Genomic DNA, 12355 nt, shown 5'->3' with positions numbered 1-12355 from the left:
GAGTATTCCAGACATTGACCACTCTATTGCTGAAGTCGTATTTCCTGCAATCAAGTTTGGTGCGGTTAACTTTGAGTTTGTATCTATTGTGTGCTCTTGTGTTGTTATGGTTGAAGCTGAAGTATTCATTGACAGGTAGGACATTGCAATGTATGATTTTATATACCATGCTTAAATCAGACCGAAGACGGCGTAATTCAAGGTTTTCTAGTTCTAGAATTTCAAGTCTGGTGGCATAAGGTATTCTACAATGAGTAGAGGAGTGGAGAACTCTTCTTGTGAAATATTTCTGGACTTTCTCAATTGTGCTAATATCAGATACGTAATGTGGGTTCCAGACTGATGAACTGTATTCGAGTATTGGTCTAGCAAATGTTTTGTATGCTCTGGTTAGTAGTGTGATATTACCAGAGAAAAAGCTACGTAGGATTAGGTTAACAACTCTTAATGCCTTTTTGGCTATGTAGTTGCAGTGGGCTCTAGCACTTAGATCATTAGAGGTGAGTATTCCAAGGTCCTTTACAGAGCTTGGGTCATCAACAAGATCTTGACTATTCAGCTTGTATTTTATTTTCTGATTTTTTTGCCAATATGTAAGACAGAGCATTTATTTGTTGAGATTTGAAGTTGCCATTTGTTTGACCATTCTGATACATAGTCAAGATCTTTTTGTAGGGTAGCAGTATTGTCTGTGGTATTGAACAGCTTTACACCATCAGCGAAAAGAACGCAATTGCTCTTAATATGATCACAGAGGTCATTTATGTAGAGTATGAAGAGAGTTGGTCCTAGAACACTGCCTTGGGGGACACCACTATTGACAGGTACAGAATTTGATAGGACGCTCCCAATTTTGACCATTTGTTGTCTGTTTGCCAGGAATGCTTCTATCCAGTTATTCAGTTGTCCAGAGATACCATAGGATTTTATTTTTAGGAGTAGTTTGTCGTGTACCACTGAATCAAAGGCTTTACAGAAGTCTATGTACATTGCGTCTATTGCTTTGCCCTGGTTGAGTTGTGTCGTCCATATGTTTTTGCAGTGTAAGAGTTGCAGATTACAGGATAGTTTTTTTCTGAAACCAAATTGTTTATTGGAGAGTAGGTTGTTTGTCTCTAAGTGGAGGATGATGGATTGGTTAATAATTGATTCCATGACTTTACAGGTGACGCAGCATAAGGAGATTGGTCTGTAATTTTCAACTAGGCTTGGGTCTCCCTTTGCAAGGAGCTGGTCCTGAAAGATTTTTCAAAGATTATGCTTAGAGGTTTGGCTATGGCAGTGGATAGCTTTTTTAAGAAGTAGGCACATATTCCATCCGGTCCAATAGATAGAGATGGTTTTAGATTGCGTAGTGCTTTTTCAACATTGTCTTCTGTAAAATTGATATGTATTAGATCATTGTTGTTATCTGTGGTATGGCTAGGAAATACTGGGCATGATCCATTGCTGTTTACAAATACTGAGCCGAAGAATGTGTTAAAGATGTTGGCTTTAATGGTTAATGGCCTTATGCATTCTGCCTCAAACAAATATGCTGTATACTTTTATAATTAAAAAAGTCTTAAAAGGAGGACTTGATGTAAAAGAAAAATGGTGGCATAATGCAGTCAACTTGTTCTAGCAATCATTACCAGAATACAATTTCTTTGACTTTCTGTTTGGGAGGAAGGAGAAGAGATGGAGGAGAAAAAACCCTTTTTCTTCTGAGGCACATACTATAGCATGTTAATTCAGCATTAATTATAGAACATGTCAAACTGTATTTCAGTCAAAGCTCCCTGTTAGTCTCCAGAGCTTTCTTAATGATAGTAATTATAGGTCATAAAGAAGTCATCTAAAATTAACATTTCTCTCATGTCTTGATAGGAAAATGTAAATGGCTGCATAGTACAGATGTTTTGATTAGTAAAATTTACACTTCCTTTTTTGTTTCAGTGCTTGTCAAACTTTACAGAGCTAAACCTTAGGTGCTACATTTTTAATCTTTCTGAGGAGATAAAGGTGTGCCTGAAATGACTATATGATTTCTTTGTCTGCTACAATTGATGTGCAATTTGGAGTGTATCCTAGAAAACTAGAATCTATAAATCATCCAGCAGTTTCCAAACTAAATGAATATTTGAATAAAAGATGAGATAGCTTGGTCCAATATTGACACTAATTATTAATTTAATTATTAAATATACTACGGGATCATGTTGTTTGATCCCACACAAATGTTTCCCAAACTGTTTCTCAATCATAACTTTAAAACAATATAACAGGAATCGTCATATTATGGTTCTAGAGCAATCAACTATCCTTTTCAAAACATTACTTCAGAACTTCAAACTTGTGAAGAAACCTTCACTGCAATCTTATGGAATAGCATAGCATAGCATAGAACAGAACAGAACAGAACAGAACAGAATAGAATTCTTTATTGGCTAAGTGTGATTGAACATACAAGGAATTTGTCTTGGTGCATATACTCTCAGTGTACATAAAAGAAAAGATACATTTGTGAAAAGTCAAGAATCATAAGGTACAACACTTAATAATAGTCATAGGGTACAATAAGCAATCGAATCATACTAGGAAACAGTCAGTATAAATCATTAGGATACAAACGACAAAGTTACAGTCATACAGTCACAAGTGGGAGGGGATGGGTGATAAGGAGTGATGAGAAGATTAATAGTAATAGTAATGCAGACTTTGTAAATAGTTGAACAGTGTTGAGGGAATTATTTGTTTAGCAGAGTGATGGCATTCGGGGAAAAACTTCTTGTGACTAGTTGTCCTGGTGTGCAGTACTCTATAGCATTGTTGAAACAGTAGAAGTTGAAACAGTTTATGTCCAGGATGTTACCTTATGCTTGGGAGGAATAGAAAAGAGTATCAGAAAGAGACAATCTATCCATCCTGATCCATTTTTATCTATGGCCTTGCTTACTGTTTCCATATGCCACATATTCTTTTTAGTCCTAATGATGCATTTTCCCTGCAGCCCTTGACATAAGAAGATTGTTTAATACTGCCATATCATTTTAAAAATTAAGATATAAGCCAATGTTAAACTGATAGTAGCAGAGGAAAAAATAGAACAATAGCTTGGTAATCATCACCATCCTTATCTTCTTTAAGTCTGGGATGAAATGTATATAAATCCATTTTTATTTAACAATTAGATGAAAGTTGTATAGGTGGAATATAACATTAATTTGAGCTAAAAGATGCCCTGTCAGTCCAGTTTTCCACTTACAATTATCTCTCTATCTGCATCTTCCCTGACTTCTTACATTTCAATTAAATCCCAATGAAAGACATTATAAGGATTTTTTTTTTCAAATCCAGAATTTGAAAAATAATACCAAAGGAATTTGAAGGAATTTTTAAGGAACCTAGACAAACTTTTGCAGACTTCTGGCACAATATTTGTTCTAAAGAAGATAGAAAAGAAAGGTTTTTTTCACATGGCAGTGGAATACAGAAGCAAGACCTCTAATAAAGAACTGAGTCAGCTTGCAACCTCATATGAAACAACATGTTCCTTCAAACACTGTGATTTGATTCATTTTAGACCATTAGGAGCAAAAATCCATATCTGTGTCCTGAAATGGATGAGTAGTCAATAAAAATACAATATAACTACCTTTATGTACTTGAAAAAGCAAGCCTAGACATTCTCCCATCTATATTTTCTACTCCCTAAAACTACTAAACACCCACCAATAACTTATTAGATAATATACATACATATTTACTAGTTGTACTTCCTATACACACAGAAATACATTCAGAATAAAAGGGGTAGGCAATGGAGAGGGAGGGAGGGAGGGAGGGAGGGAGGGAGGGAAGGAAGGAAGGAAGGAAGGAAGGAAGGAAGGAAGGAAGGAAGGAAGGAATATTCTGATGTGTCAAAATTTACTTATTTGGAAATGAGGATGGAAACAGTCTGGTTTAAACCAATGCTAATATCATCAAGCATCCAGGGAAATATAACAAATTAAAAGGTAATCACTTCATAGCGTAAAAGGCCTACACCTTAAGTAATAATAAATCTAATACTTGACATTCATCTCCCTAGAAAATAAAATTAGATAAACTTTTGCAAAGGCATTCCGAACAGTCAATCCAGTTTATTAATAATTTCCTGTTTCATACAGGAAACTCATATTATCTGGTGGCAGCCACAGTGGACCTCCACAGATATTTAATAAAGCTGCCATGGGTAATCCTGTCTGATTACCTATAGCCTTCCAGCTATAACACATACTGAGTTCGAGCTCTATAGAAGGACATCACACTGTCACCTGGTATGATGTTTGACAGCTTATTCTGCTACATCAAGCAGCACAAAATTACTTTTTCCAAATTCATCCCTAGTTAATAACCAAAAGCAATAATGGTATTCAACATGCGTAATGCACTCAGAAGGCAAAATGAGGCAACAGAGAGAAAAAAGATTAAAGAGAGACTATTATGAAGAGGAGATCAAAAACTGAATCTTGTAACATACAACAATGTTTCAATTATAACATCATGCAGAGAGCTCCACATATCACTTGAAAAAGCTCATCTTGCAAACCTAAGAAAACACAAGAGAAAATTCCTATTGTGTTTACACTGGATGCAGCCATATTCTAATTCAAACAGAGAGCACATTTCAAATTTCCCTTTTTAAATTATGCTCTGAAATTCTCTTGGGACCAGATGCTGACTTACCTTTCATGGCAATATCTGGTTAAAAGAAATAGATTGCTTTGATCATTTTTATTTTATAATATTATATTAACAAAAGCCTGCACCTTATTTTGTACTAAGATTGCAACGTTTTCCTTATAGAACAGATCAACAACACTACCTGTTACAAAACATTGCAAAACTAAGTAACATCCAGCACTCATGTGCACACAAAGTCATAGAAGCATACAGTAAAAACGTGCTTTTATGCTGCAGAATTTGATGTTAAAATCTTATTTTCTTTTGTTAGGGAAGTGATAAGTGACCTTCATGAATGAGTTGGATGGTGCACTAAGTAATGTACAATAAGAAACAGTAAAAATGACTATATATTTTTTCAGCAACCATGAAAAAAAGAGAGTGAAAAGAAAGTATGTATTCATGATCAGAAATATAATAGAAACTTGCTTGCTGATTTTAGTACGATTATCATTTAATTCCTCTCACACACATCACAGCAGGAATACCATTTAGAAATTAGTTGGGTGATGAGAAAGTCCTGCAAATTCTAATGAATTCTAATTCTAATGAACGCAGTTCCAGTATCTAATTGTATTAGTTTTTTCTTTGAGTTTGGGATAATTATAGAAATTATCAAAGATTTTTATGGCATTTCGCTATAACCAACTATTCACATCAAAAATTGAATTGGGCAAACTCCAAAATATGAACATCTGCAAATGCAAATAACTCATTAGTTTGTGACCTTTGAATTGAAAGTTTGCAAATCAATCCTTCTTTGAATCTCCGGCTCACCATGAGATAGTTTCAATTTGTAATTCAATATTTCTTCTGTGTACTTACTATTTGGTTCTTGTGTAGTCAGTATAATAATCCTTGCTTGGATAAGGTTGATTTGTAGCCAGCCTAACTGGTTTATTTAAACTTGTCGGCAGGCTATGCATAACATGAGAACAAGTTTAATCTGCCAAAGCAAATTAAATAGAATATAGAGGCTGTAAAGAAACCTAAATTAGTGCAATTTTATGGGAGAAGTTTGAGATACTCAAGTTCTCAAATATGCATCTTGCTTTTCTAAGCAACAATTGTTACTCCAAAATTTAAAAAAAACTTTTTAACAGTTTCAGCCTTCAACTATGCTAATTATCTCATTTTTCCTTTCAAAATGGTTGATCAGAAAAAAAATTGAAAATTGTGTGCAATGCATTGACTTTTGGTTATGAGAATATCTGCTCATTAAGGCTCTCCATATGAAAGTATCTCTGTATAATGGAGCACTTTATAGGTTTACTCAAAAAGAGAAGGAGCTTCTCCATTTAGGTACTTGTTTATTTACTTTTCCATAATTATCATTATTATAATTATTTCCATATTTACTATAATAGGCATAACACGCCAACTGACTATTAATATTCATGATCCTGGCCTTATGATACCTTATGGCCCTTTTTTCTATCCAAAGAGTCCTCAGCCTATGATCACAATAAGGACCGGAAACCTGGTTGTAAGTCAGTGTAGTTGTAAGTTGAATAACTGCATGATTAAACCCAATTTTACCACCATTTTTACTATGTTCTTAAAGCAAATCACCACAGGTGTTAAGGGGACCATGTTAAGGAGATCAGTCTCCCCAATTGTGGTATTTTTGTGTTATTTTGCTGGATGCAAACCATTTGCCCAAGCACTCAAAATGCATTATGCAACTAAAGTGTTGCAATGGTCATAAGTGCAAGTTCAGATTGCAAAGCACTTTTTCTGATGCTGACTCAGCAGTCATTATTAAACAAGTGGTCAAAAGTCAAGGATTACCTATATGTCCTCTTTTAAAACTAAGCACAATCTGGCTCTTTTGGCAAAGAGAGCAAACTTCTGAAAATTCTCCATGGTCTCCATGTTGTAATAGCAGATCCACCAAAGATGATCAAGGAGATTTTTTCTTCCAATTCTGCAGAGAAATATCTCCTGGGATCTCATCTTCTGCCGACTCTTCTCTTTAGGCTGATAGGAATGCTGTGGATGGAATGGTTCACGTTGCATTCTAGTGATGGCTGAAGCTATGCTCAACATGCACATCCAGAAGAAACTTGAAGATGGATGCCACGTTGACCACTTGCCTGCCTCCAAGCATTGTTCCAATCCACCAAGGAGAGAACCATTTCTTCTTTGGACATTTCCTGCAAAGGGAGATTCTATTGTGAGAGAAAGACGCTTGTCTGGCAGAGTCCAGGAGAGTAGGATCACATGGCTTGAGGCATTTATTGACCCCTGGGCCAAAGAACAATCTGCTTGGGTTTTATTGGGGAGTTTTATCTTCATGCCAGTACTTCATGCCATCAGCAAATGAATGGAACACTTTTTCTCATTCTTAATCTTAGGCAATCTTAAAAGAACCAAAGATACCTTCTTCTCTTGACAACCAAAAGCCCCTGGGGAAAAAAAATCTTTAGTTAGAAGTGTGGAATACCTCCAAGTTGGTATAAGGTTCTTTCTTTGAGATTTAACTGTTAAATTAAGGAATACCTGTAAATATCTGTGTTCCTGTGTTCTGGGTCAGTTGGCAATCCCATATACAGCATATTGGCTTCCTGGCCATGGCTACCACCTGCTTTTCAAGCAGGACATGATGAAGATCCCCAAATTGTGCTAAGATTTTGACTGGGGGAGAAAGTCCCTAGAACTAGGGGACATAAACCCATAGCCTCTTAGTCCTACTAGGTTTGACCCTAAGCCTATTCCTCCCCATCTACAGCTTCCAGAGAACCTTGCCTTGATCATGCTTTTTAGTTATACTATTGTCAATACATCATTCAGTAGCTCTCTGGTGAAGAATCTGGTCAGGGTAGCAAGCGGATGTAGTCTGATAATAGAACACATGTTTATTTTAAATATTTCAAGGTGATAACAAAAAAATGATAGTGGGCAATTTGTATCATCCCTGTCTTAGTTTACTTCATTGGTGTACATACTCAGAGGGGGCATAACCCTGAGTATGTAAACAAATTCAAGGTTGAAGTGAGTTAAGGAGTTGTTATCCCATAATAAATGATGGTGAAAATAAGTCAATATGTAGCTGACAAGCTAACTATCTGGGAGCAATCTAATCAAATCCTATTACTGATTTTCTGTGCCCCTGTTCAAGACTCTGATTGATTAACAGAAACTGCATATGAAAAGATATGTGGGAGATTTCCTGTCTCTACAAGATTAATAGCACTATAGAAAAAAATAGTGTTGAACAACTCTCTAAGACACTATGCCCAGACCCAATACTCAAAGAGGCTAGGAAGGAAACAATCCAAGAACGGAACATAATATCTGCCCAATTATAGTCCTCTGATAAGTAAAATTACTAAAGAGTTACTAAAAGGTACCTGATAGTCACTTATATACCAAAGTTAGCACTTTTGTTACAACTAATTATCTGTTGTATTTAAATATTAATAAAATTCTTGTTTTGCAAAACACATTTGATGATAAAATAAATTCTATTCCATAAGATGGATGTTACAAATCATTTTGCCGATAGTACATTTTTGGTTCAATATTAAATTGGCTTTCTGCCTGCTTTTTTTCTTTCATTTTTTAAAAAGTTTATTGATAATATTTTTGACTAAAATGTTATGCTATCATCAAAAGATCAGTCTTACAGCATAGTGTACATCCATCAATAATTTTGTTATGTTGAATTAAGCTTTTTTCTTTATAATTGGGGAAACAATGCCTCATCTGAAGGATTTTATCTCTATGCTACCACATAATAGATTACAAAGTAATGCAATATCAATCAATCAATAAAGCATATGTATTTCCTTAGCTGTAACTGTTCACAATTTGTGCCATAGGCTTTCTGCAGCTTTGAGAACTATATTTGTGTCGTTCTCTACAGCCAGATTTCTGAAGCAGGATAATGCTGCGGTTTTTCAGTATCACGTGTCTAGTTGAAAAACAGCACTTGTAAATCTGGTATACTTATGAAATATTACTATATTCTGCACTGAGACAGATAGTACCTGAAAAAGTTTCTAATAATGTAAAATAGAATTACAGCAAGAAAAACAACCTTCAAAACAGAGGCTTGATAAAAGAATGCTGAAGAAAGAAACATTTAACATTTTAAAACAAATTTGCAAACTTTAAAACTATTAGACTAAATGCAACTTACTTGGTATGTATAGAATGATACATACATGCAAACTTAGAAAACAAAGTGTTTCCCATTTTCTAATAGAAAAAAAGACTGTTATATAAGATCACAATATATGTAATTATATGATTTATATTAAAATCCTAAGTGTCCAGAGTGTAAAATAGCAGGCTTATCAGTTTTATCACACTGATGACTTAGTTCAACCAGGGCAAGAGATAGAATTATGTGTCTTTTTCTTTCTCCAGCATAGATTTTAAAAATTCTTCTCAATAGTTTTAAAATAGCATACAGGACATACCCCAATAAATCACAACATTTTTGGTCCACTGATGCAAGATAAACATCCTTGATGCTCATTTCTAAAATAGTCCTTATGGGGTGAATACAACTTTTCCACCCATTTCAAGAAGCCATTGTGTCAGATCACTACTGTGGAATTTTTTTTAAAAAAAAAACACAGATATAACAGACTCCTAAGGTTTAAGCTTAGACCAATTTTTCTCTGTAAATTCATCATGCCTACATCCAGAATTTCAGAGTTTATGAAGCCAGATAGCCCTCTGGACATGAGATGTTGGCAAAATGGGACACTGGTGTCCCTGCTAGAGGTTTATTACTTTAAGAGGAAGTCTGAACAGGAATTCTGCCTACCAAGCAATAAAATTCTTCAGTCTCCTTTGTAGCTATCTTTACTGTCTAAATCCTTAGGCTGCCCTTCTTTTGTGTGATCTCTTCTTTTGGTCTCAAACAGGATACCTCAGGCATAATATGTTCAGGGAGGCAAGACCATCCAACCAACTGACATCACAGATGACTCTGAATTTGGGGGGGGGGTAATGATTTTTCAATATAATAAAGGTATTATTGGAAATATGAGAATTCCTTCAAGTTGCACTTAGCTCCTAATGACCATGTTGAAAATAATTTCCTAATGAAATTATCAGAGGTGGGATTCTACCAGTTCACACCGATTAGCTAGAACCGGTTGTTAACATTCTAAGCAGTTCGGAGAACCAGTTGTTAGAAGAAATTACTGGCCTAATTCTGTAAGGAAGGCAGGAAGGAAACATTCGGGTGTTGCTTACAGAAATTGCCTCTCCATTAACCCTTTTTACATTCTTAGCAGGACTAGACTTCCTGTCTCAGGAACTTCTCTGGAGTTTTTTCCCCCTCCTTTGCTGGTACTTTGCTGGTGTGGAGTGACCATTCAAAGTTACAATGGCACTGAAAAAAGTGACTTATGACCATTTTTCACACTTATGACTGTTGCAGCATCCCCACAGTCATGAGAGGCCAGGCAAGGAGATGCGTGCCTCGATGTGAGTGATATTGAGTTGGCCATGACCACCAACTAAGCCACACTCACAGAACCAGTTGTTAAACAATTTGGATCCCACCCCTGGAAATTATCAATAAGTTATTGGGAACAACATGGAAGTGCATTGCCACTATGTTTTTCTGGAATGTTTCTTTTGTTAACTTAAAAAAAGGAAATGGAAAATATTAACAGGGTAGAAAATAGTGCAGCAAATCAAAAGTATGCTGTTAGATTATGTAGCTGCATGCTTTGCTGATATAGTTTTTAATAATTATTAATTGCTTATTATTACATTATATATAACTATTTACATGTAGCATATAATGAATATATTAATAAAATGTTATATACATAATGTATAATTTATTATATTATATAACAATCACATCATTATATCTAATTATATAATCTATAATAATTAATGTAATAAGGTGAAAAGATGCCCTCAGGGTTGAACCAGCCCTTCTTCTGAAGTTCTTCAGCTCAGTGGTAACCTGTGCCATGGGTGAACAGTGGTTAACAAATTAAGTATCCTTGCTCCTACTTTCTCCACCCTCTCTATAAGCCATTTTCTTCCTTCTAAAGCAGCCTTCTGAGTAACTAGGAGAGAATTAAAGAGAAATCTTGCCCCACCCTAAATACAAAAAGGTAAACTAAAACTTTGAGAAACGATGGTTCAGCCAAGTTGAGGTAATAGAAGGCAACTTCAGAATTTAAACAAAAATCAACTTTATTAAAAGAATCAAAAGAAGACAGGGTTATACACAGACGACACACAAAAAACTAATGCACGTGATACCAAGTAAATAATTTTCAATCTTGCCTGAGGTAACTTCTTCCTCCAGGCAACTCACTCATAAAAAGTGGGTGTCAGGCACTATTGGTTCTATCTCTTATTCTGGGTTGGATAGCACTACTCCAAAGAGGATCCATGTGCAATCTGGGGGTCATTCTGGACTTGCAGCTACTGTTGAAAGAATAGGGGGCAGCTGTGGCCAAGAAGACAGTTGCACAATTATGCATTGTGCATTAGATGCACATCATTCCTTGATTGGGAAGCCCTGCTCATAGACATTCCTACTTCAGTCACCTCATACTTAGCTGTTGCCATCCTTTGCTATCTCAAGTATACCAATATATTTAAAATAATCTGGGATCCACAGTCTTGGTTAACTATTCAGATATAGAACTCAATTTCAAATAGACCCTATGACACACACACACACACACACACACACACACACATCCAAGAAAAAAGAAGGCCCAATTGTGAGTGTATTTTCCCTATCAATAATATTACAGCAAAATGATTTCTAGACAGTAGTGTTCTTAGATAATTGTGATCTCACAGGGTGTTTCTCTTGGGATGATGTATGCATTCCATAGCCTTTTACGTAGTTGTCCTCTTTCATCCTTTCCCCTATTTGTTGACTTAAAAGTGCGATATTTGGGGGCGGGGGTGGACCAGGAAGGACATTGAAAAAAATGTTTCCATTATGACTTGAAGAGAGTTTGGTGCAGTGATTAAGACATCACACTAGAAACTGAAAGACTATATATATTCTAATACTGCCTTGAGTACAAATCAGTTGTGTGACCTTGGGCCAGTCGCTCTGTCTTAGCCCTAGGAAGGAGACAATGGCAAGCCACTTCTGGCTAACTTTGCCAAGAAAACTGCAACATTAATTTGCATGCACACACAAATTAATTTTAAACAAGAAACTGGCAGAAGTAGATGGTGAATGTAGATGGCACAAAAGAGCATGTTTCAAATGCCAAATGTGTATGCCATGGTGACGGGTATCCTTCTCCAAGCTAGTACTCTTTACGCTTACATTTGGGGACTCTAGCTCTCCATGCTGTACCCTTGGCTAAGCAGGCTGGAAATTCTGGGAAACATGGCTTCAACATATATGAAGGTTGGGTAGGCCACAATAAAAAATGAGGACCGTATGAGTTTCATTCTGTGCAAGTTTTCCTATTTCGTGCAGGTATGTTTTACTTCTGGATCAGAAAGCACTCATTGCCCATTGGTGGTTCTAGCCTAAGGATTTCTGCAGCTGACTTCCTGTCTCTATTTGCCATAAAGCTGCTCACTCTCTGTGCATATTCACCTCTCACCTATCTATGCAAGCTCCCTTTGCTATAGGACAAAATACTGCTCAATCTAACAGCTTCTCTGATTTGGCCATGGCTAGAAT

The sequence above is a fragment of the Notechis scutatus genome, chromosome 3 (assembly GCF_049901735.1).
Source record: "Notechis scutatus isolate UNSWTSFEM ecotype Mainland chromosome 3, rNotScu1.2, whole genome shotgun sequence".
Taxonomy (NCBI): domain Eukaryota; kingdom Metazoa; phylum Chordata; class Lepidosauria; order Squamata; family Elapidae; genus Notechis; species Notechis scutatus.
This window is presented reverse-complemented; position numbering follows the sequence as displayed.